The 24,791-nt window shown below is 37.7% G+C and overlaps 1 protein-coding gene across 2 annotated transcripts in view; it reads left to right on the plus strand.

The window, feature by feature from the left end:
• The window catches only part of Pik3r1 (phosphoinositide-3-kinase regulatory subunit 1), an 86,269-nt gene that overhangs the window by 31,236 nt on the left and 30,242 nt on the right, over nt 1-24,791 (plus strand). The gene's annotated exons all lie outside the window — the stretch shown is intronic.

A 24,791-nucleotide genomic window follows, 5' to 3' on the forward strand; every position in this document is an offset into this window, starting at 1 on the left:
TTGGAAAATATTTCCTGGTAGACTCTTTTATTCTTTTTGCATCATATTCATTACTTATGCCACTTGATGTGCCATTCTAGGGTCATTAGTATGCTGTATGGATGTTTTATATACTTACTGTATACTTCAATGTGCCATATTCAGAGGTCATAATATTAACAAAACTATGTGCAGATTCCCTCTGCCACTTTCTTTTGTTGTGTCCATTTGGTGTGTTTCTTCTTTTACAAAAGATTTTCAGGACAACTTTTCCTCTTACAGGACCAGCATTGCAAGCAGCTTAATAAATTACAAATATTTTGCCTCTATGATTACTAAACAATTATAAAATAGCTCATTAGTAAAAGACTTTTTTTTTTTTTTTTTGGTTTTGGGGAAGAGGGAAGAAAATCAGTCTTTCTGAATCTGAATCTTTTGCTTAAATAGCCTTGGCAATAAAGACTGCCACCTATTGGTAAAAAAGAAAGAACTAAAACTAACAAATGCTTGCTTATCTTACAGGTCTGTGTATGTGTGTGGGGTGGAGATCAAAGAATTCTTTGATGATGCTCTTGACAAACGTATTTGAAAATGCATGATTTGTTTAGGAACCTATGCCTATGGTCTAAATTTATCATAGTCCATCTCTTTAAGTCCTCATAGGTATTTATGGTCTCATAAAGTATAATTTTGAGACTGTCAGAATTCCATTTTAATGGAATATTAAATGTAGTTTTAACTGGACAAATTTTGGAAGCTTGATGATAGATTTGAAAACATATTGATGATTAAATTTGAAAACATTTTTCTAATTTTGTGATTAGTTCCTTTAGCCTTTGGAATCTAGTGTTTCTGGCGTGGCCAAAGTGGGACAGACTTGGTGACATTGGCCTTTGGTGCCTCTTGGTTCCAGATCATGGGCACTATACAAAGACCACCATCTTAAGTGATGTTATCTGCCTAGAGTTGCTAAACATTTATAAGGTGCATTTGATTAAAAAAAAAAAAAAGTTTTTTGTTAAAATTCTCATGAGATTCCAAACTGGGAAAATGTTATTTTTATCAGCTTTTCCCCTATTATTGGATTGATACATAATTCAGTTATTAAGATGACTTGGATTTAAATATATAACACTTGCATAGCAATATTTTATTTTTAGTAATATATCATTTTAAATCCATGTATCACCATCATCCCCAGTATGTACACTGGCAACTTTTGAGAACAATTGAAATTTACATACATTAGTGTTTCATCTCTGTGTGTGTATTGGTAGGTAATCCTAACAAATTTAAGAATAAAGCCACCATTGTTCTGATATGGTGTCCTTATTTTTTTCCTTATGTGTCTTTTCATATTTGGAATTTTATACTTTTTTATGTTAGGTACTATCCAAACAATCATTTGATATCCTCTCTTGTCATTACATGTTCAGTTAATTCATTTGGCAAAATTTATTTGCCCTCCACTGGGAACTAAATAGCATAAAGCTGAAGAAAGTGTTGGTACAAGGGAAACTGGGAGCCCCATATGTTATTTGCTTCAGTTTTTTGCATAGTACACCTATATATGTTTGAAAAAATATAAACTGTTACAAAGCAACATATTGGTGAATTTAAATGAGTAGAACATAATAAAAGTAAAAGCCAAGCAGAAGAGTCGTTGGAGTGAGGCCATAATAAACCAGGAGATACTTTTTGAAGGAAGTGGAACATTCATACTTTCCAGAAGATTCTTATGAATGTCAGTATTAGGCTTATCCTTGGTATTGCAGCATAATTTGAAAAGATGAGATAAAGATGAAAAGGCAGTTTTGTGAGTATTGTCAAGAAATTTAAGACATGCACATTTTATGTAGAAAAGTTGAAATGCATTGTTACAACCAGGCTGTGTAATTTCCTTCTGTAAAGACCTGCCCATTTACCAGTAATGATACCTTCTTTCTCTTCTATTTTTGTCCCTTCCTTTAGGAAAAGGAATATATGCTTACTCATTATTTAAAATTCAAAGTCATTTTCCTGTTCTAGTTGCTTTTGTTCCTACCATTAAAGAAGAATTCAATTGAGCACATGTGAAATTTTTATTCCTCTTTTATTTCTGCTTTTCCCAGCTATCCAACTTTTACCACTTTTTAAAAATTTTTACCCTATCATACATCAAATCTGTATTATGGCATCTTTTCTTGGTCTTTCTATATTATATTTGTATAAAAGCAGATATATCAGTCTTTTAAAATGCTCCCAAATTGTCTACCCTGGAACTTAATGGTTCTCTCACAGAAATCCAGTACTTAAACACATTACTGAAACATTTAAATCCACTTTTATTTTAAAATAATATTGTACTGGGCTGTTGGACTTCCTAACTATAAACTGTTTCTTTCCCCCAAATAATATAGGTTAAGCAAACAGGCCATTCTAGGAGTATTTTTTTTTTTTTTTTGCATTTTTTTTTTTTTTTACCATGCTACCTTGATAATGATTTAACTTCCCATAAAGCTGCATTTTTAATAGGTGTTTATAGGTGTTGCTTACTGAGTGTTTCAAGTACTCTGAATGGAAACTGCTGGGGGAAGAAGTTAACACAGCTATTTTCTCAATCAAGAAACCATGTGAACATTCCCACATAAAAAAACTGTTGATAGGCAATGTGTTAAGTGAATGAAAAACTGGAAAAATGCCCATCTCCTACCATTGACCTTCAGAAGTTATCTAGAGAATGGCGATTTGCTTGTGTACTTATACTGTGCCAAATGCTGGGCAGGGTGCTAGGATCACCAAAATGAAGAGGATCCTCATGCCCTGAGCAAAACTTAAACCCCAGTGGAGGAAAGCCAAGAGAACCTGGGCTGAGGGAGCCCCCCAGATGGGCGGGCACCATCCCCTGGGAACTGGGCAGGGACACCTGGCTCCTGGGATGATGTGTCTTCCTTTACCTTCCACTTGCCTCTCCTGCATGGTTGCATTTCTCTCTGGGGCCTATGGAGTGGAGTTTCAGTGCCCCCTCCTCAGATTGTTAGGGCAAGAGGAAGGCACGTGTTTCCCAGAGAATCTGGGTCTTGGTGACAGGCCCCAGCACGAGAAGGCAGTGGAGACCCATGTGTTGCTCCCTGGCATAGCCATGCATCCCATGTTGCCTCCCGGCTCTTAAATTCCCCCCAGCTTTGTCAGCTTTCTTGCTTCTGACATCAAATATGAAGGGTGCCAGGGTAAGATAAGATTATTCCCTTTGGCCTTGGCATACCTAGATGTAAAATAGAAACTATAATAAGTGAGTTAGATTTCTGAATTCATTTACCCAAATTTATATTTCATTTACTCATCACATTATTGAAATATGCCCATTTGCAGTCATCACCAACACAGTCAAAGTCGCTTAAATGAAGTAGACTTTGATAGTCTTACGTAGAGATCTAGCCACCATTTATAACATTTCTGAGGGAAAATGTGTTCCAAGTTTTATGTCGCCAACTTACAAATGAGCTTTGGAAACACAATCCATGTGTAAGTTGTTAACAATCATCCACGCTACGGCGGCCCTAGCTCTGTGAGCATGCTTAGGTGGCCCCAGCCTCCTTAGTATTAAAAGTAGCATTGCCAGAGGATTTCGAATTGGTTTTATTGAAGTTCTTTAGGTTTGAGATAAAATTTCAAAACCTGCTTTCCAACACCTCTGAGCTAAAGGAAGTGTACTTCCTATCCTTAAAAAGTTCCTTTTAAAACAAGACTCTGTCTGTTTACCTTTTATTCCTATGTTAAAATTAATCCGATGCTGGGCTGGGGTTGTGGCTCAGTGGCAGAGTGCTCGCACATGTGAGGCTCTGGGTTCGATCCTCAGCATCACATATAAATAAATAAATAAATAAATGGTATTGTTTTACACTACAACTAAAAAATAAATACTTAAAAAAAAAACAATGCTCCACATTGGCTGCCTTGTGACTTCTCTAAGGGACAAGGGAAGTAAGGGAAATGATTAATTTCCAAATACATCAATCAACTCATAGGTATTAAAGAGTTATTTTCACAATGGTGGAGTAGAGTGGGTTCCATTTTCTGAGAAGGAATCCTACTTAGACTATCCTGGGATCGATTGGTTGATTGATTTTGCCAAGGAGATTCTGAAAGGTAGATGATACTTTGATTGACTGAAATGGTCTTTGTTATTATGGAAGTAAAAATGCCAGGATTTTAGAGTTGATTTTAATAATGCATAGTGACATTGTGTTCTTGGTCAGACCTTTGCAGCCCATCTCTGGTAGCTTTGTCATGCACGAAGATGACACAGGAAGTACATAAAAGCAGTCAGTCTCTAGGTGGAGGCGAAACAGCGATTCCTGTCACCTGGATCAGCCACCCATGACTCCTGATGGTAGGCCTGGCTGCAGAGGGCAGGGAGCTTTTCTGTGGACTAGAACTACAACTCTTTTCTTTCAAGTTTTCCAGTCTTGTCATTCCTTTCCATTCTTCAGACTTTGCATGTTTCAAAAGTCTTTAGATATCTACAGAGGAAAAGCATACAGTTGACCGAATTCTGAGAGGGAGGAAAGGAAAAAACTATGGTCATCTGTAGAAGTTCACAGATCTGGAGCTTGCTGGGGTCAGGGTGGGGGGAGTTCCTGGCTGTGTGTGGGAGGAGTGGACTTGAGATGCTGTGGTTGGATCATGAGTCGGGGCTTGGAAAGCACTTCCTCAAGTTCACTAGCAGGAGTGTGGCAGAATTCAAGGCTTGGTGTCTGAAGACCGCATGGTTGCCAAGCGTTTGAGCGATCCTCCCATCTCTCCATTGAACTAAGAAGCTGAGGCTGGTCAAAAGCACCACGAGATGAGAGAGGTTGGTCCCTTCATCCCTTTTCTGCTGCTTAAACTAAGGGCCACATTCTAGACCCTCTGGGTCACACTATCCTGAACCTGAGATTAGCAGAATTATAGGCCCGATTTCAGGCAGACTTGAGCTTGCATAAGATGAGGGCAAGTGCCTACATGTGTCTTTCATTATTCCATTGCTGTAGGAGATGCTGTTTAAGTTGGCAGATCTACTTATTGAAAGCAAAGCTTGTCACTGGTGAGATTACTGATTTCACCAAAAAAAAAAAAAAAAAAAAAGTATCAGATGCCAAGGGAGGGGAGAGTGTAACATTTAAAAGTGTGGTGAAGCCATCAAGTTAACAAGAAAAAGTAGAATAAAATGTGGTTTCAATTTGTTGTTCTAGGCTCAAGATGATTGTATTTCAATAGTAAACTGCAGGTGTGTGTGTGTGCGTGCACGCGCGAGCATGCATGTGTACACACTTGCTCTCCAAATTTCAGAATCCTAGAAATTATTTAGAATTTCTAATTCTTTCAGTCCCCAGTTCCATACTTTGATAGTAAATTAGTAATTTTCAATGATAAGTAGAACAAGAAATTGTAATTTTAGGCCAGAGGTTCCCAACTTTTTTTTTTTTTTTTTTTGGTAGATAAGAGATACTTATATTTCCATAAAGCTTTGGAGGCCCAGCATGTTGGGAAAATTTTGAATGACCCATCCTACCTTATTAGCAGTTTTGCTAGGTAAAACCCCACTGCCATCCAGTGGTGACTAGTTATACAACACAGTGGTTACAAACTACACATTTTTCTACTTTATAACCTCTGCTCTTATCCAGATACTTTCCATCATAGTTTTTTTGTTTTTTTTTTTTTTTTCTTTTTGAAAGTGATGGGTATGAAACCCGGGGCCTTGCATATTCTATGAAAATACCACTGACTTATTCCCAGCCCCGCAACAGTAATTGACAGAAAAAAACTGACTATGTGACAGGCTTTAGAAATTCTTTTTTTTTTTTTTTCTTTTTGGTACTGGGGATTGAACCCAGGAGTTCTTTACCACTGAACTACATTCCCAGCCCTTTTTATTCTTTATCTTTGAGACCGTTTGAGACTGTGTCTTGCTAGATTGCTGAGGCCAGCTGGCCTCCAACTTGGGAATACTTCTGCCTGAGCCTCCCAATCCTGGGATTGCAGACATGCACCACCATGCCTGCTTTGGCTGAAGAAATTGATGGTGAATAGGAATTCATCTACCTTGTTCCTTCTTCCTAAAAATACTAATTGTCTGTATTAATCTTTTTTCCTCCTTAAATTAGTCATAATATGTCTGCTTTTTCCTTGAACAAATGTTTTGTTACTTTGGCTAAAGAATTAATGTCTGGTGCTATTCTTGCTTGTCAGTTTTACTTTAAAGCCAGTTTCACTTCTATCTTTGTATTTATACTTTGACCTGTGGTTTAACAATTTTCTAGTATGTTTCATGACACTTATCCTACATTTCAGACAAAGATTTATGTGTCCCATAGGGTCTAAGTTGGACTTGGAGCAAGAGTCAACTAGCAAATGAAATTATTCTGTCCTGTGAAAGGTTCCAGCCTTTTAAAACTAGAGTCTGAGAAATAAAAAATAAAATTCTTGGGAAGAAACTGGGTTTGTGAGTACTTGGCTAGAAATTTTAGGAAAGGAAAGAACATTTCCTCTGGCCTCAGGAGCACATTCAATGTGAAATATTACTGTTTTTAAAAGAGCCAAGCTTAAATTTATCTTTGGGTTATTTATTTGACTTGAAAATAAATGGATCTAGTCCTTATTAAAAATGTTCAGAATCCTATTTTAAATAAAATGGTATTTTACTAAGTTGGGTGAGAGGCTGCCAGCATGAGCTATTAATTGAAGCAGCTGGGACTCATAGAGGTGTTTGCAAATATCTACTGCTAGTTGGGGAATTGGTGAAATCTGGTACAAGTGAGTTCCAGCTGCACCCATTTGCCTCATTAGAGTTCTTTATGGTAAATGAGACACATGCTTTCTACGTGCTTTCATGTAGTCTATACTCTGAGCACTTAAGTAAGCAGGTGGAAAGTTTATTCATTCAGAAAAATGAAAACGACCAACCATGGGCCCATCTATATCCACTCCAGGAAAGAGCCATTCAATATCTTCCTTATATTTTCCCATGGATCTCATTTTGGTTTTTGCATTTTAGTAATCTTTCCAGCATTGTGAATGATGTTTAAATGTTGACCTTTTGGTTATCAATGTGGACAGTAAATATGAATCTTCACACTCAAATATGATATAAATCAGTTGACCAATCAGTATGGGAGCAAACTTCTGACGGTCCCTCTGTGAACTCCCTATTCATCCTGCAATCACCATATCTAGAGCTGGAACAAAGAAACAGTCCTTAGAAATGAATGATTCTGCATCTATAACCAAAATATCATCTGTTTGGGTGCTTTATTATTTTATATGGTTAGTTCCCATCTCTTGTCCTCTCCTGTCATCCACTAGAATAGAACATCAAAGGTTTACTGAAAAGAAATTTGAATCATGGGATTGAATATTTGAAAAGCACCATAGGGATCACCTACTCCCATTTCTTATTCCTTCAAAAGCAAAAAATCTAAAAAAGATGCATGATGCTGTAGGACATTGGAATCTCTTCCCAAAGGAGACATCTTCTCAAGTCATTTTCATCTTAGATCTTTATCCAAAAGGGTTTTCCTCCAATTCCAGTGCTGGGAATTGAACCCCAGGGCCTCAAGTTAACTGTGCAAAAACAAAACAACAACAACAACAAAAAAACACTGTACCACTGATCTACACCCTCAGCCCCTGAGAAGGGGTGTTTTTACACAGACTTTATTTTAGTGAAGCCTCCAATAAAAGAAAAAAGACACAGTGTTGCGATTCTAAGGACCGGGTTGTGGTATGTACTCTGAATGTTGGTTTAATATATAAATCGCTCTTAATCTTGGAGCTGGTGTAAATGGACTGATAAGTGTTTTGGTCAGTAAGAAGTTGTAGCTTACTTTTTCCAATGTTGATATGATTCAAGGGAAGACACCCTTGGAAGTACTTAGCTGTGTTTTATATCCATAATCATGTTTAAGTTTTAAATTTTATATAATACAGGGGAGCAGATTGCATCAATACAGTCTTTTTCTTCTTTCTTCAATGAGGCAAACAAAGCAGTATCTTAAATTAAATCAGGGCTTCCTGAGGTTCTGGAATCTTATTCCTAATTTTACCGCTGGGTAACCTCCAAACCCTTTCTTGCCTTTGTCCCTAGTTAACACCAGTCAGGACGTGAGCGAACAAGATGCTGCTCTGAGACAGAATCTGCTGTGGAGGGAGCCTTCAAGGGGATTAAATCTGGAATGGCCTAGAACATGTTTAATCACTGGGTTGCTTTAGAGTTTAATTTCTGAGACTTCTAAATGGGTGATGAAATTTTGAAGCATCTGCTTTTATAAAATTACCAAAGGAGGATTGTTTCAATCCCTGATTTGCAAGGAAACCCCCCTCCCCTTTTTTTTTTCAGTCCTGTCAAAAATTTTATCAGATAAAGAATTTTTTCATGCCATGGACGGGGAAAAATAACCCATTCTTACTGATGAAGGGAAGTGTGTATAGGAGCAAATAGTGGATTCAGAGCTTTTCCAGAGTCTTTGGAGGTATTCATTCTTGACAAAGTTGTATACAAATGGTGTCATACCTGGGTCAGCCTCCAATGCAGCCTCTTACTTCAGCAATGTGGTAAACAAATGTCACTCACTTGTTACCTGCTTCTTCATGACCCAATAGATCAGGCATTAATTTGAAGTCATGCTCTGCAAAATAGTCCTTGGGAAAAATGGGTTAGTAATGGGGGTGGAAGAAAACCTTTCAGTTTTCATTTTAAGTCTCAGCCTCATTACTTTCTTAGTATTCTTTTACCGTGCCAGTCTAACGTCAGCCTCACTGTGCTTCTTCTAAAGGGAGGAAATCAAAGGGTAAAAGTGAAAGATACTGGCTGTCAGTATGAAATGCCTACTTCCTATACAGCACTGGAATCCTATTGTTATTCATGGTTAGTGTAGGGGAGGGAGTATAACATGCAGAGTCATGATGTTCTTATGCCCTTTGGAGGATTATGCTTTGTGCAATTCCTAAAATGGGGTGATTATTTGGGATTTTGATGGGCAAGATATTGCATTTTAAAATGCTAGTAACACCTTCACAAACCGCAAAGGCCTGGGCTTTGCAGGTGGAGTAGCCGAGTACCTTTGCGGTGTGGTTTTATTATTTCTCTGAAGCACCTGCTTGCAAGGAGTGGGACCCTGAATTCATAAGGGTGGATTCACAGAAGTCTTTAAAACCAAGTATGTGTTGATGCAAAATAGCACAGAGTTCAAAGCAACTTTGATTTCCCCAACTAGATGTTTTTCTGTTCTTTAATGAAAACAACCGACCACCCCACTCTGCTTTTCTCTTTAAGTAGTTGTTGTTTTTCTTTTGATCACACACATATTTGGTAATCTTTTAAGTGCTACATACATTAAGGTATCCTTACTCCACTTCTTTCCCACTGTGGCTTGAAGTTGATGGTCTTTGAAGCCCCAGCTGTAGTCATGGTTGGGCATCCTGAGCCATCTCTGGCCTCAGCTGTGCAGAGTTGACTGGAGTGTTTTAGTCGTCTTAACTTGACCCAGTCCAATGATCCATTCGTTTAAAAAGTTCTGAAGATCCACATATGTGGGCATTTGTTTTCAGGGAAGTTTGTAACTGAAATGGTATAATTAGAAGAATTTGGCTCAAGGCCTGTTAACATCACCACATGATATGTAAAGCAGAAAGCTTCACTGGTCCTTTACATTTCATAATTTCATTTTTTTTTTTTTCCACATCAGTGTCAGATCCTCCTCAGAGAGGCTGGCTTTTGAATGAGGAAAGACCAGAGAGACCGTAAGGGACTGAGCAGTCTCATAGACTGGAGAGGATGCTCAGCAGGAGGGGGGAGATAATGGAGAAAGAAAATTATTACCAAGTTGGGGGAAAGGGTTGGAAAGGATGATGCAGATGCTCTTGACAAGCCTCGTGTTCTTCAGCTTTGCTGGGCCTAGTTGGGTTGAATGTTGGTACATTCACCTGCCAGTCGCGGCTTGGTGACCCAGAAAGCACAAGTGGGCAGTGGGTGGTACATTAGTGCTTGTCCTATAGTACAGAATATCCTCCTCAGGTAGGCCACTCCAGGGAGAGGGCACATGTGCTTTATGGGGGCTTCCTTGGCCATAGTTGGTTTCTGTTCCACAGGGACCCAGGATGCCGTGTGGTTTAGTCTGAGGTGGAAACTGTGCACTCAGCCAAGCTCAGCTCACCCCCATTATCTCATAGGCCTTTTCTTTTATTGTCATTTTTTTCCCTTTAGCATTTTAAATTATAGGTGCAAAAGTAAAGGGATTCATAACTCAAAAGGAAACATGGACAGTGGACAATAGGAGCTACTGCTTCCTTAGAAGTTCCCAAGACCCACAAATCTCACTCCTCCTGTGTAGCAGGAAGCTGGCTGGAATGCAGGGATAACCATGGAGGTGTAACCCGTTTATATAGGGCTGGTGTTCCTGATTTCATGTTGGTCATTTTGCCTCTTCAGTTTAATGTAGTCATGATAGCCAGTTGGGATGGTTATACCTAGAAGGTACTTTGTTCATTCATATGCTGCAAAATTATGTTCTCCTTCCTTTGTTGGATAATGTAATGTTCTGTTCTTGTTGCCTTTCCTGAATGATAATTTTTATTATTATTAATGCCTTTTAGCCATTTATCATGTTATCATATGATCTGAGTTAGAAACTGTTTGCTACTTCCAGTTTCTGCCACCCAGGGGAAAAAATATTAAAAAAATAAAACACCTTATATTCAGAGAAAAACAATGGCAGCTTGGCTTTTTAAAGGCAACTCTCTTCTGGATATGAGCTGTGCCACTCACTGTTGCTTGGATGTGTCTAGTAGGAGATGGGTCGAAGCTTCACAGGCTGTCTGCTTGATCCCAGAGAGCACAGGCACCGAAAGAAAGAAAGACAATGGTTGATTGCATGAGGTATCACTGAAGGCCTCAGTTCCCTTCACAGCCTTTTATAGCTGGAGTCTGAGCCCAGAAGCATTCTTATTGTAACCAATACAGTTGAAAAAATAATTTTTTAAAAATTAACACATTCATTAACCTGTATTTTTTTATCATTCTATCCTTTCTTTTTGTCTTTCTGCTTTTTTAACCTGCATGTTCTACAAAGAGAATGTGCTAGAGACTGGATTTGAGGATGCTGGACTACAAAAGCATACACTGTTGGACCATCCTGTCAAGGAAGATGGCTTCCTAAGGTGCCTGTGTCTGCTTCTTACGCTGGGTAGACATTTCTACCTCTACTCTTTTTATTGTAACTTTTGCTCATTTGTCTTGTAGGTAATATCGGACATGTTAATGACCTCTAATTTTATAAATAAAATTACTGCAGCCCATATTGTCCAGATGTGAACCTAAGCAGACCTAGAGTTTTTTGACTTAATGGCTGAATGATGCCAGCCTTCCCCTGGTAATTGAACCTTCTGTCATCTGCAGTCAGCAGACAGTCTGGAACAGGAGGCACACAGACACACTTCATGCTCATTTTAAGGAGAGCCAGAAGCAGATGGAGAGCCCTCAGATGCACCAATGTTATTAATCACACCATTTCTGAAGATCCCACTTTACAGGCTTGCTTACTATGCCGGCTCCAACCAGACACTGAGACGAACACTGTGAGACCCTACTAATAGCATTTGAGCAGGTTCTTACGGTGTGACGAACACTACTGCTCAGCTCCCAGTCAGCTCAGGCACAGTGCCTTCATGGGAGGAGTCAAACTCTTCTTCTTGATGTGCAAACAGGATAAGAACACAGAACTCTCATTGAGGAATGTGGCTCCTCTCTTGCATGTGTTTATAATTTTGATTTCAAAGCTTACACATTCTCCAGATAACCAAACCACACTGAAGAGAAAGAGAAGACCCCAAAAGTTGTGCCACTCAGTGTAGGGTTCACCAGCCATACATGAATGCCACCGGAGTCCTTGGAATATGGCTGCTATGAAATTGAGATATTCCACAAGTGTGAAATAAAACATATTAAATCTGCAAAATTTCTAGGTAAAGCTTTTTATTAATTATATGTTGAAATGATAGTATTTTGCATATGTAGGATGCTAAACAAAAGATTAAAAGGTTAAATTTTGCTTTTTTTTTTTTAAACTTTGTAATGTGGCAGCAAGAAAATGGAAAATTACATATGTGGTCGACATTTGGACCCCTCTATTTATAGAAAGTCATCCTTCCTCTGAATTCCTGGTCCAAACTCTATTTGATGACTGTGTTATGCATTTCGTTTGATTTCTTTTCATGTGTAGTGGTGTTTTCTCTTCTGTATTAATGGCCAGCTGATAGAAGGTAGGACTATGGACACAGTTGGTCTCATTGTGATTTTCAAGAGTGAGGAGGGTTTGCTGTCACCAGGACAGGTTCTGTTCTCATTTGGTTGGCATAAATCAGGTATGCTAAATACTCTGTGAATATCTTAGTAAAAATACATTACATAGAGAAATAGGCCAGTTTAAAAAAAAAAAAAAAGTGCCTGTTCTTGAGCTCTACTTCTTAGGTCTGTTCTTTGGCTAGAGAATTCTTTCTAACTTCATTATCTGGCTCTTGACAGTCCATTTCCCAAATATTTAATTAGTCCATTAGGATCCCTTGGAAGGGTGCTGCCTTTGTGGCCTCTAAACTCAATGACCTCTTGTCAGTTATATCCTGGCTGTGACTGGCACAGCTGTGTGAGCCTGGACAACTGACTTAACTTTTCTGAGCCTCACTTTTTCCTTCTTTAAAATGGGAATAATGATAGAACTATCCTCATGGTATTGTAAAAGATTGTATTATTTTGGGGATTATGCCTAAAGTACATCAAAATGTGAGTCATGATTATTGGCATCTTTATAGCAAGAGTCTCGAGGGCAGTCTTTAGTTTGTTTCTGATCTCATATAATTTGTGGTTATTTCCCACTACCATGTTTCCCCCTTCTGTTTATTGTTTTTTTTTTTTAAACTGGTGCTTTGTAGATACATATAAAAGTGAAATTCACTATGATATAGTCACACATGTACATAGCAACAGTTTTGAGAATGTTCAAAGAATGAAATAACTGAATGACAAGTTAGAGAGGAAAGAATAAACTTATCAAGATCTAGGTTTATGGGGAACAGTAGTTTCCTCTGAGTGTCACAACTTCTAGGTAACCTCCTTTGGTGTTCTGTCACTGATGTTTGTACTCACTGGCTGTAGATCATGAGATAATTTTCTTCCCTACTTCCCATCTCTTAGAGCCCAGCAGTGCTATGCGTACATGGTCAAAAATCTAAAACCACCAAAAGGTATTTGCATTGAGAAGTGATTTAATTCAGAAAGTCAGAAGAAGGAGAACTGGGGAGAAATCTAACAAAGTTTAAAAAGAAAGATCTCTGGGTCCATGTAAACATGGGTTGTAATCTCTGCTTTGCCAAACACTGGTCAAGTGACCTTCAGGTGGTCGCTTCACCTCTCAGTCCTTCCCAAGCACAAAATGAGATTGATGTGCTGTCATGACTAGAGGAAGAGCCCTAAGTGTCTAGTGTTGTGTCCAGGTCAGTGACCGTCCCCCACCCCCACATCCTTCGCCTGGCCAGCTTCCTGTTGCTTTGTCTCATGATCTTCCCTTCCTGCAAAATCATTATGCTTAGAAACGCATTAAAATCATTTTCTCTAATTTGTAGCATTCATGACTGTGGAATTAAGAACATAGGGTTGGTTGTCTTCCATTAGGTCTACCCTCAGAGGTCAGAGGAATTTTTCAGTCCTTTTGAATTTGCTGTTGATTCTGGCCAAATGAAAATTTATATCTAAGCTGAAAACACTTATTTGACCCTCCATGCTTCAGATTAGAAATTATAGGTGAATGAAACCTATGACATAAATGAATGCTGATACTGTCCCACTTTATTGAACTTTATTTATTCCCCCCCACCCCACTACACTTGAAATTATTCATGCTTGGTGCCCACTCCAAATATCCTCTAATTTTTTTGCTGGAGTTGCAATGGCATGGTGACTATGAAGCATACAGTTATTTTAAAAGTAATCCATGATAACATGTAAATTTAATAATTTTGGATTGGCCATATGCTCTCCTTGACTTCCTCTCCAAATCAGAATTTAAGAAATAGAGGCTATTTTAGAACATCTAGCTAAACTTTGTGATGACTTCACTGATCTGCACAGTGAGGCCCAGAGATATTGAATGTTTTCCCCCAAAGTTACCCAACCTGTTAGCAAAGCAATCTAGAGCACACTCCTCACCCATTGTCTAGTTTTTTTTTTTTTTTCCTACTGCTGCACAGTGGCTTTTTGATTGTTTCCCATAGAACACAGTGACAATTGTGCCTAAAGAAGGTATTTAATCATACTTATTATTTTTTAAACAGAAGTCATAAGAAGGATGCAGTTGTGCTGTAGATCCATTTCCTGGCTTTCTGTATAGGTTACACTAAATGGCCCCAAACAGTAGTAATTCATGAAGGAAAACAAATGGGTCATCAGAAGGCTGATGCAAAAAATGACCAACAGGGGGAAACCTAATACAACCTTTTGGATTAATTCTTTAATCCCCCTTTAAAAAAAAAAAAAAAAATACCCAAGCTCCTCCTGGAGCCAACAAAAAACATCTGTTGTTTTATTTATAGCCACAATTTCTAAGAAGCATATTCTATAGCAGATGAAAAAGTAGTTGACAGCTCATAATTCACGGAGTTACTGAGGCCTGATCTGATAGAACAAAATGTACAAAACTCCCTCTTATGTTTCAGGGCCTATCACTTCCTTTTCAGCCGAATAGAGAAGTGACCCAGCAGAGAAGTGGAGCATAGATCGTGACTGTCATTAGGAAAGAGGCAGCTCTGAGCTGATAATGCAGAAAGGAAGACCCCGCAGGGATAACGATTACTTTCACCTTTGGGCCCTCTGTGGCCTGAGTCATGGGCACTTTTTCATTAACAACATCACAGGTATTTCCATTATAGAAAACCAACACTTTCTCACCATTCCCACTTTCAGCCAGGAAGTTTCTGCAGTGTTCTGTCTTCAGGTTGTTACCAGCGTACCTCTATCAAGAATCTCAAGTGTTGATTAAAATCACTGATTTTACAGTTCCCTGAGTCCAGCTTAATCTTTCCCTCACTCCTTTTCTTTCACCAGTTAGCTCCAGTTCATATCGACAGAAGCACTTTACCCTATTGACTTTCCAGCAATTATTAGAATATGTCGCTTCTGAGATATCACCTGTTTGTCAGCTCATTTCTGACAATCAGATATGATCAGTGTATGTTTTATATTTTGCGTCAGTTGTATCTATAGCTCCTCCTGTAGGTCTCAGTTAAAAAAATAGATTGGTCTAGCACAAGTTACTTTTGATAGCAGAGAACTGTTTATCATCCTGAGCTTTTTTTTTTTTTTTTTTGATAATTTAATCATAAGGTCCAAATTGGCCCATTTAAAATTCTTAAATTCATACTAGAATAAATCCATGAATTTCCTTAGCTGAGAGGTGAATAGTCTCCTGTTCTTGCACTGATGATCATGGTATCTTGTGAAATATGAGAATTTATTAGCACACCAGAATTAATCATCTCTGTCTGAGGTGGTGAAAGTATATTGCATCATTTCTTTAAAACTGTAACCCTTCACATGATTGTTAAAGGTTGTGTTTACTTTTATATTGAAATTGTTGTACCTTATATTACGTATGAATAGCTCAGTTCTATATTGGTGATTTTGAAAACTTTGGTAATTAAAAAAAGCTGACTGAACGCTCTCTCATGAATTACTTCTGCATTAGCTGGAGGAATCGTTTGTTCAGTATTTCCAGGCCCCTTGTCTTTCTCTTTTTTTTCCCCCTTTTTCTCCCTACTTCCACTACCAGTTCATCTTTACTCCCCTGCCTCCCAAACTGGGACCCTTTAACTCCCTTCACATACCTCTTAAGATTTCATTTTGGAATCCTTGGAAATATAAATCGTAAAATATATATTCTTAAAAATTATTTGCAGGTCCTTTCCCTACCTGATGATTAACCCAAAGAGTCTGTTATACCTTATTGGAAGTGGTAAGTTGGCAGGTTATTTTTAGATGAATAAAACCCATTACATCCTTGGGGAAGAATGTGCTTAGTTTAGCCTTATGAGAAAATATTTAATAAATGCTGTCCTGAAAATATTTAGCCTGGCTGAGTAGGCTGGCAAGAGTTCCATCCTGATAAAGCAGAAGTGATGGTGAGAGGCTGGCTGGACAGTACAAGCTCAAATTGAACAAATGCCTGTCTTGTCACCAAGGCTTGTAACTGTCACCAAATGCTTTTCCACTGGCATCCTGAAAAGATTTTTCAACCTCTTTTGGCTTTGTAACCTCCAGAGTGTTGTCATGCAGTCTGTCTGTCCCAGGAGGTAGACTAGATTCAAGGAGTGATTAATGTTGGCCTAGAGGTCAATTTGTTTTTTATAATCTCAGCTTTACCACTCTTAGTATTAGCATGACTTTAGGCACATTGTTTAACTTTTCTTAATCTCAGTTTCCTCATCTGTAAGAAGGGGGCAGTTAATACTCACAAGGTTATACAGATTAACTGAGATAACGCACTGAGCATAGTTTCCATTGCAAAGTGTTCAATACATGGGAACCGTCAGGAGGAGAGAGGTAAACTTGTAATTTCTCTCTACCTCCTTCCCAAACCACACTCCAAATTTAAGGAGCCCAGTCCTTGGCTGTAACATACTGTGGGACCTTGTTCACACCATTCCTCCCCACACAGTGGTACCCAGATGCACAGAGCTCTTTTCTCTGTTGATACCTAATTAGGGAGGATATCAGACCTAATTCACTGTGACAGCTAGACCCTTGACTCATTCAGCATCATCTGCCCAACACAAGTTTAGATGTTTGATCACTGGAGTCCAGTGCAAGGCCAGCCTGTGAAGCCCAAGGCATGCAGGCATATGTTATCAGTATGAGAGTGAATCACTGAGATTCTGTCTCCCACAGTGATTTTCTCTGTTAGGCTCATCCTTAATTCATACTGCTTAAAATGTGGTCTGAGAACCATCAGGGCATTACTTGGGAGCTTATTGGAAATGCAGAATCTCAGACCCCACCCTACCTCAGGCCTTCTGAAGCAGGTTTATTTATACACACACGAAAGCTTCAGAAGCATGACCCCAAACCTATACCCTTGGGAATATCTGACATCCAGAGAAGGTTTTACTAAATACGAATACAATTTGTATTTGATAATGACTTTTTGGTTAAGGTTTTCCCCCATCTTTGGGTATAGTTACTGATGTATTAGTTCAGGTTACCCTAGCATAGACTGGGTGGCTGCAACCTCAGAAACATTTCTCACATTTCTACTGGCTGCATCTGAGGTTAGGGTATAAAAATGGTTGGGTTCTGGTGAGGTCTCTATCTGTGGCCTGTAGATGGTTACCTTCTTGCTGGGTCCTCACATGGGAAGAATGGGGAACAAGCTCTCTGATGTCTGTTTTTATAAGGGCACTAGTCCTATCACCAAGGTCCCAACTCCATGAGCTCATCTCAACTCAGTTATCTCCCAAAGGCTCTGTCTTGAAATAGCGTCACTTTGGGTGGTAGGGCTTTGTGTGGGAGACATGATTCAGCCCACAGAAATTGACTTCTGTGCCTTACTTTGAAATTCATTTAAAAAGATAAATATCTATCAGATTTATGACAAAATGTTAATTGCAGAATCAAGGTGGAGGACATATGGGCATTCACTGAACAGTTCTTTCAACTTTTCAGTATGTTTAAAAATGTCAGAGAAAAAAAGCCAGCTCTCTGTAGTTATTTAGAATGGAATCTGGTGGTTCTTTTCGCCTCTGATTTTCATCCAAGCTGTCTTAAAACTGCCTGTTCTATTCAGCTGGATCGGTTTTTCTCTTTGGCAGCTCTTCCCTCTCTCTTCGAGCTGTCTCCTTGGTCAGCCAATGCCTGCTGACCATCCTGTCAGTGAGGTTCCAGCCTGGATCCAACACCTCTGTCTGGGCTCCAGCAATATCTTTCTGTCCAGTCCCTTTCTTTACCCCAGCCTTCTCCCCACCAGGGGATCCTGCAATTGCTTTTGACATCAGGGTTCTCTGGTTTATTATGTTTAAGCATTTACAACATTACAGTTTATAAGTTTGACTCTGAAATTTATGGTTAAGTCTGTGTGGGAAAGAAGTGAGCGCCTCTGCCTCTGCAAGTTCACCCCCAGTTAGAGATTGTGTGGTTCTCCTGGAGTGCTTCACCTCCTTCTGCTACCCATGGGGGTTCCCACTGCTTTGCTGTTTATAGTGTTGATTATCCACATGTAAAGGAGTGTGTGGTTAAGGAGAATGTATTTATTGACTTTCTTACTTGGGGAAGGGAATATGAACACTGTTATTATCAACTTGAACCCACTAGGAAGTATGATGGCTATTCCCTTATAGAATGGGATGAGCAGCATATATCTGTGTGGTAATAACACCTTCATTGTAATGCTCCCTTAAATTAGAGACCTTGACAGGAATTTTTGGGAAATGTGTCATAGGTTTCTTTTCTTGACTGTGACTCTTCTATTGTGATGGATGGAAGCCATGCTGAACTCATGTTTATGAGCTTTGTGACATTGGCCAAATGGCTTCATTTCTCTCATTTTAGTCTCCTTGCCTGTAAATTGAGGAAAATAAAGCCTATCCATCTCTGATCTGCTATGAAAAATAAAACCATGTCTGTAAAATAGTGTGGGGATGCACTCCTAGTTGATATAATATTCATTTATGCACTCAACAAATAGCAAGTGCCACTGTATGTATGGTGTGTGTTCTTCCTTTCTTTCTGTCCTTTCTGAAGCTTCTGGGTCAGGTGTTATATGAAGTCTTTCTGAGCCAACAGACCAAAAGGCTACTTCTCTTCTATCATTGACTTCTGAAATCATTCAGATTCAACTGCTTTTCTGGGTAGGGAGAGGGGAGGGGAATCCCTTTCTTCTTCATTTACCTCCTTCCCAGCATTTTAATTTGCTAAACACCATAAATTGTCATCTTTAAATCAGATTCCAATTTAGGTGATAAGAATCATAGTTAATTAGGCTGCCTGTCAAAGATTAAGTGTAATCTTGCATTTCCTGATCTCTTTACTCCAAGGCTTTAGCCAAGGCCATCAGAAGAGAAGCCGTAATGTCTGCTTATGCTTAATAAGAAGATCTTTGCCTGCCGTTTGTTTCTGATGTCAATCTGTTGTCTAGAAATAAAACCAAATGGGCAGAGGGTCTCACATCCCTGTCATTTGTTTTTAAGCTGTGGATCAGAAGAGATGAAGTGGCAGAAGATAAACTTGGAGATATTAAAGACTACTAACTTTGGGGTATCTGAAAAGATTGCCAGACTTCAAGTTTAAATCTGTTGGCAACTCCTTTAATTCCCTCCTACTAGTTATCTCTGAAAATAATGCAGTTATGTTTGAAGATTTATTTTCACATCTACTCTTTCTACTCCTATTTTCAGTTGCCCATACTTTTTTCTCTCTTCTCCTTATCCAAAAAAGTCCTTGTTTTCTGCCAAGCTTAATGTAATTTATTACATAATCATTCCTAGTTCATTTTTTCTCCTCATTCAGAAAACTGGAGTCAAATAACTCAAAGAGGTTAGTATCACAGGAAAAGTGTAATAAATTGAAAATGATATTTGAGTTGACTTCTGAAAAAATATCGAATATTACTTATAGAACAAAGGCAAAATATTAACATCTACTCTATCAAAGCTACTTCTAACATGCCTCCTTTAAAAAGTACCAAGAAGACTCTTGCTGTCTTAATTATAATTGTTTTTGTCTTAAAATTTGCCATTGTGATTAAGTATTTCAATTGTTAGCAATATTAATCAAGATTATATGAGTAATTCTAACATTAATAAAGATTATGCTATCTGTACACTGGAAGCTATACCTACCATATATATGTGTGTGTTATACTCTAATTTATATGCATAAATTATATATGTACATACATATATAAGTTATATATACAATACATGCACACATACATATATAATTTACTTAATCTTATTTTCTCATGTAATTCCCATTTTATAAATGAAAAAACTGGGGTCCAAGCTGATTGACTTCCCCACTATACTAAGAGCAATCATCAGGATTAACATGCAGACCTCTGGCTTCAAACCTATGACTTTTAATCACAAGCAGTTATCAAGTGAGTACCAAAAATAAGGATCCATAGTTGGAGTTGTGCTTTGTTTTTGTTTTTTAGTGTCAAAGTACAGTGTTTAAGGTGGTGTTGCCTATAGAACTTACGAAGTTTAAAATTCAGGGTACTAACTAATGTAGGTATAAACTATAAATGTGTTTATAGGTTTATTTAGAAAAAAAATTGGGATTTGTTTAACTTTTGCCCATTAGAATGTTTCATTTGAAGTCATGAAACAGATTATTTCAGGCAGAAACAAAGTTTTGATTCAGTGGCAGTTAGACTAACATCTTGATTTAATATTGATCCATGTTTGCATATATAATTTCTGTGTATTTTGTGTTGCATTTTTAGAGGAAAGCAGCAAAATTTCACACACTTCCAAGCCGCTTCCATCAGGAATGAAATACTTGGCTGGGGCCATCTCTGGAGTCCCAGTGTTTCAGCTTAAACTTTCCACTTGGCCCTGCCAGGCACTAACTTTAAAATATCTCTTTTTAATGGAGAACGCCTCCAAAGGTGCAGCTGTGTGCTGGTTTCATCTTGCACTTCACAGCGGTGTTGGCACCGCTTAGTGCAAAGAATGCCACCCTCTCCCACACACTGCTGGTGCCCAAGGATTGTTGAGGCCTGTCCGTGGTAGTGGTTTGGGAAGGCTTAAGTTTGAAAAGAAGGCTTTCTTCTGTTGCATGTGATTGTCTGTCACCAGGATGGGTGGGTGGGTTGCGGGGGTGGTGGCATCAGTGGAAGATGCAGCCTCTGATGTGTCATCAAAGTTCTTTCTACAGTTTGGTACACCTGGATCCCTGGTGATCTTGTCAATGTTGAAAATGATTCCTCCTTTCTTTTGAAATAGTGTGTGTGTCTTGGATTCACTACTTTTAGACCTTTTAGCTCTTCTTTCTTTATTTTTCCTTACCTGATACTGATTTCTTTTTTATCAAAAAAACAAAAATAAAGGGACAAACTCAATTAAGTGGACAAAAGGGGTTGGATTGTAGTAGTGGAATCTACAAATTCCACCAGATTCTTCAGAGTGGACCTGGTTCTCCAGACTTTAGACAATGTGCTACAGCTGCCCTCAAAACCAAAATGCAGTTCTTATTCTGGTATAAAAATCATGCTAGCAGATGAAATCCAATGAGAATTTATATGTAAACTTTAGAAGGATCACACTTTGTCAATTTGTGTTTTACTTATAACTCTACCCTATATGTTTTATATTTTAATTATTTTTATTCCAATTATGTTTTGGTTTATCAAATTGTAGATGTGATACTTAATTATGAACTGGTCAAAGAACAACTTACCAAGTTTGGTAATTCCTAAAATTGCCATTTCCCTTTAAAATCCCTTAAAATGAAATTTATGAAAAAAATTTAGACCTACCTTTATGTTTCCCTTCTGTTACATATGCTGATAGGGTAGTGTTTGTTTTGTTCAGTATAAGAAAAGTATTTGTGGGAAAGGATCCTTTTGTGAACTAAACATCCACTTAGCAACAGAAATGGTTTATAGTTTATCAAAGAAAATAAAAGGGTATACACTTTCATATTAGAGTGTTTTTAAATTTTACAATGCTTTTAAATGTTTTTAAATTTTACAATGGAATGAAAGGAATAATTGATTTTAGGGTTGTTGTAAGAATATTTTACTTTAGAATATCTTTTAGAATTTTGATGGTAATTAATTCTGATGCCCAAAGTTAGTGAAATGAACTTACAAACTTCTTGGGTAGGGCTGCCATATTCCCTATGTCTAAATATTTCACAGGGGAAGTGGACTGAATCACAGATATTGTACTAGGGAATAGGAAATCCTTGAATTGTGTGTTTTTTTTTTTTTTAATCATCTCTTGTAAATTTTACTTTTCAAACTCCCGTTTTAAAATCTTGATCAGCTATAGTAATTCATGCCTTTGAACAATAAAATTTTTAATATTAAAAATTCAATATATTACAAAAAGAGCTCTACCACTTCCTTCCACATGTGTGTCAATTTTTTTTTTCTTTCTTTATTAGATAATCTGACAGCAGTATGAAATACTCTCAGTGACCTCACAATGGTTTCAGAAACTTCATAAAACTCCAGTATAAGTAAAACAAATGCTATTGTGTAGCTCAGGATAAGTGCAGGTAAACTAAATGTCATGGACAAAAAAAGCATGGGAAGAATAAAGAAAGTAAGCTTTTGCTTTTTAAAAATGTCTTCAGTTCAAGTGAAGAGAGAAGGGTGGAAACCTGCATGTAGCACTTGCCAACCCAGCACTAGAACAACTGTCGGGTGCATATTTCAATCACAATTAGATGAAATTTTTAATTATCGTTTAATTTAACTTTCATATTTGCCTTCAGAAATGATGATGTTGATAAGATTCTGGAAGGAGATAAGGCGTTATTAAGTAATTCCATTTTTAGTGCCAGCGTAGAAATTGTTTTCCATTTAAAAAAAAATGCTTATTTATGAGAGAAAGGAAAGCAGAATCAGCCTGTTCATTGCATAAGTGTTGTGTGGGTATGTGTATTGTATATTCACTAATCCATCTTCAGTTTTCTGAATTTGGGAGTGTGCTCAGATCTGTTGGTTTGATAGAGCTAAGTACATACTCAGTAGCATTTCTCTATACCATTTCCCTACCTTTACGTTTCCCTTCTGTTACATATGCTGATAGAGTAGTGTTTGTTTTGCTCACTATAAAAATAAAGTATTTGTGGGAAAGGATCCTTTTGTGAACTGAACATCCACTTAGGCCAACAGAAATGGTTTATAGTTTATCAAAGAAAATGAAAGGGTATTCACTTTCATATTAGAGTGTTTTTAAATTTTACAACACTTTTAACTAAAAAGACTGAAACTTTAAAGACATTTGTATTTTGAGTGCTTATCAGATACATTCACATTTTAACATTTAGAAACTTGGAGATACCATTAATGGATTTTTTTCAGGAGAATCATCTGCATAGACTTTTTTTTTTTTTTTTTAATCAAAAATAGTAAGTCCTAGGGCTGGGGCTGTAGCTCAGTGGCAGAGTGCTTGCCTAGCATGTGTAAGGCACTGGGTTTGAACATTAGCAACACATAAAAAACTAAACAAATAAAGGCATGCTGTCCATCTACAACCACAATAATTTTAAAAATTAGTAAATCCTAAAACTTATTACTCCAACAGCTTCTAGCCCCATTCCTGGACATTCTAATTCTGGGGATGTAGTGCATCCTGGGAATCTGCATTCCATAGTGTTCTCCAGGTGGTGATCAGTGTTAGGAGAGCTGAGGTTCCCACCCATCTCTCTGAATGGTGCCTGTTAATGGCATTATCTGTTCTGCCTTTATGTTCTAACCAAAAGGTGTTAGAGTGATTTTGCAGTTGTTTAAAGTCACCCAAGAAACTGGTGACCTTTTAAGGGCCTCAAGTCCAAATACTGATTAGCCCTGTGTCAGGATGCCATCTCAAAGATAGCACACAGTGACTCAGAACTCTTTCATCTGTCATTGATGATATTTTCCCTTATGCAGGATACCAGACTGTACCCTCTGATATTGTGGTCACTAGTTGCATGTTGCTATTTCAATCTAAATCAATTAAAATTAAGAATTCGGTCCCTGGATTTTGTAATGGCTACATTTTAAGTGCTTAGTAGCCACTATGACTAGTTGCTGCTTTATTGAGAGCACAGCTATAGAAATATTTTCATCATTGCAGGAAAGTTTTATCAGACAGCACAGCTATAGGATTTTCCTCCTGTTATAATTAAGCTCTTCTCATTTTATCCTGAGTTGTAGCAATGGCTGATAGAGATAGGTGCAAAATCATATATGATGTCTATTATAGGACATAGTACAATCTTCAAGGATCTTAAATCAGAGTGTTTAGGATTTGCAACATAATTTACTTAAATCATTCTTAGTTCTGAGGTCAAAATTTAGTGACACAACTGTATTTTTGAATCATGAATCTGTCATTAACTCTTAACTAACATTAATTCTTAGTACTTGATATATGGGCTTAATCAGAAATCTGCTTAACCAGGTACATAGTTTATAATAAAGAATTATACCATTAAAATCTCACTGAAACAAAATTGCAACTATTTAGTCTTTCTGAGACTATATGAACTATTCCTAGGTCAGAGTGCAAAATGTAGATTTTACTTGTCTAAAGTTATTTATAGATGCCTAGTAAGTAGGTTGCACAGATAGACATTTTCTTAAAGACTGTCACCCATATTTTGAAGTTTGAAAAAATTCAGGTGAATATATTTAGCGCCCTCTTCTGGCATATTTTGAGAAAATTATTTTTACTTTAAAACTTTTGTGGTTTTTTGGAGTAATAATATAGCCATCAGTGTAATATCATAAAAAATTGTTCGTGAATGTCATTCAATCAGATTTCTCTGTGTCATTACAATTGGTAAAACATACAAACCATACAAATAAAGCATGGGGAAACAGCTTATCAAAGCTTCACAGTTCTTAAACTACTAACTGCCCAAAATATATGTAAGCAAATAATGGCTCTGACAGCAATAACACAGGGACTTAATTTGATGTCAAGTGGACAGTGATCATTTGTATTAGCTTACAGCCACCCCTTGCATTTGTGGGGTTTGAGGCGAGAGTGCAAAAAGATGCCCAAGTACCCTGAGTCTAAATATTTTAGTT

This window comes from Marmota monax, unplaced genomic scaffold (genome assembly GCF_021218885.2).
Source record: "Marmota monax isolate L192 unplaced genomic scaffold, Marmota_monax_Labrador192_F-V1.1 WCK01_AAM20220418_F8-fsc00130, whole genome shotgun sequence".
In the NCBI taxonomy this organism is placed as follows: Eukaryota; Metazoa; Chordata; class Mammalia; order Rodentia; family Sciuridae; genus Marmota; species Marmota monax.